Below are 2177 nucleotides of genomic sequence, written 5' to 3'. Positions count from 1 at the left end.
TTTCTCAACAACCGGCAAGTCTTTCAAGAGCCGACGAACTCAATCTGCTTCGACTGTAGCTGTATCTAGTGCTGTGAGTTCTGCTTCCATTGTTGACCTCGTTAAGATGGTCTGCTTGCAAGACTTCCAAGAAACGGTGCCACCTCCATGAGTGAATACATATCCGCTCGTGACCTTTATCTCATCAGCATCTGAGATCCAGTTTGAGTCACTATACCCTTCAAGCACCTTTGGGTGCCCGGTGTAGTGAATTCCATAATTTGCAGTGCCTTTCAAATAACGCAAAACTCTCTCTAGAGCTTTCCCATGCACATCTCCTGGTTTTGAGACAAACCAACTCAGTTTGCTAACAACAAAAGAGATGTCAGGTATTGTAGCACTGGCTAAGTACATAGGCGAGCCAATAATCTAAGAATATTTCAATTGATCTCTAGCAATTCTTCGATTCTTTCGAAGTAACACACTTGCATCATAAGGTGTTGGAGAGGGCTTGCAGTCACTATAGCCAAAGCGACTCAAGATCTTTTCCACATAGTGAGATTGAAGCAATGTAATCCCACCATCACCGTCTCTCAACAATTTGATGTTCAGAATGGCATCAGCCACTCCTAAATCCTTCATCTCAAAACAGCGAGATATGAAATTCTTGACCTCTTTAATAACATTCTGATTTGTTCCGAAAATCAGTATGTCATCAACATACAAGCAAAGGATAACTCCCTCGCCCCCATCATGGCGATAGTATACACATTTGTCAGTTTCGTTCACAACAAAGCCTGCATCTGTTAAAGTTCTTTCAAACTTCACATGCCACTGTTTGGGTGCTTGCTTGAGTCCATACAAAGACTTCAGCAACTTGCACACTTTTCCTTCCTGACCATTGATATGTCCATTTTGCATCATGCTTTTATATCGATATTTATTGCATTATGGGCTGTTATTACACATTATGTCACAATACTTATGTCTATTCTCTCTTATTTTACAAGGTTTACATAAAGAGGGAGAAAGCCGACAGCTGGGATTCTGGGCTGGAAAAGGAGCAAATATTAGAGACCTATTCTGCACAGCTTCAAAAGTCCTGAAACTTCACAGAAGACGTTTTCAGAATATATAAAAAATACTGAGCGCAAGAAGTTCACCAGGGGCCACACCCTACCCATGAGGGTTGGGGTGCGCCCTACCCCCCTGGGCGCACCCCCTACCTCGTGGGCCCCCTGGTGGCTCTCCGATGGCCATCTTCTGCTATATGGAGTCTTTCGATGAGGAAAAAAATCAAAAGCCATCTCCTCAGACAAAACTCAGCCGCCACGAGGCGGAACCTTGGCGGATCCAATCTAGGGCTCCGGCAGAGCTGTTCTGCTAGGGAAACTTCCCTCCGGGAGGGGGAAATCATCGCCATCGTCATCACCAATGGTCCTCTCATCGGGAGAGGGCAAACTCCATCAACATCTTGACCAGCACCATCTCCTCTCAAAACCCTAGTTCATCTCTTGTATCCAATTCTTGTCTCCAAGTCCGGGATTGGTACTAGTAGGTTGCTAGTAGTGTTAATTACTCCTTGTAGTTGATGCTAGTTGGTTTATTTGGTGGAAGATCATATGTTCAGATCCTATATGCATATTAATACCCCTCTGATTATGAACATGATTATGCTTTGTGAGTAGTTACGTTTGTTCCTGAGGACATGGGAGAAGTCTTGCTATTAGTAGTCATGTGAATTTGGTATTCGTTCGATATTTTGATGAGATGTATGTTGTCTCTCCTTAGGGGTGTTATGTGAACGTCGACTACATAACACTTCACCATTATTTGGGCCTAGAGGAAGGCATGGGAAGTAATAAGTAGATGATGGGTTGCTAGAGTGACATAAGCTTAAACCCTAGTTTATGCGTTGCTTCGTAAGGGGCTGATTTGGATCCATATGTTTCATGCTATGGTTAGGTTTACCTTAATACTTTTGTTTTAGTTGCGGATGCTTGCAATAGAGGTTAATCATAAGTGGGATGCTTGTCCAAGTAAGGAGAGTACCAAAGCACCGGTTCACTCACATACCAAATTATCAAAGTATAGAACGCGAATCACATGAACATGATGAAAACTAGCTTGACGATATTCCCATGTGTCCTCGGGAGCGCTTTTCTCTATATAAGAGTTTGTCCAGGCTTGTTCTTTCC

This window comes from Triticum urartu, chromosome 2 (genome assembly GCF_003073215.2).
Source record: "Triticum urartu cultivar G1812 chromosome 2, Tu2.1, whole genome shotgun sequence".
In the NCBI taxonomy this organism is placed as follows: domain Eukaryota; kingdom Viridiplantae; phylum Streptophyta; class Magnoliopsida; order Poales; family Poaceae; genus Triticum; species Triticum urartu.
The sequence above is the reverse complement of the archived record's forward strand: the minus strand, read 5'-3'. Positions refer to the sequence as shown.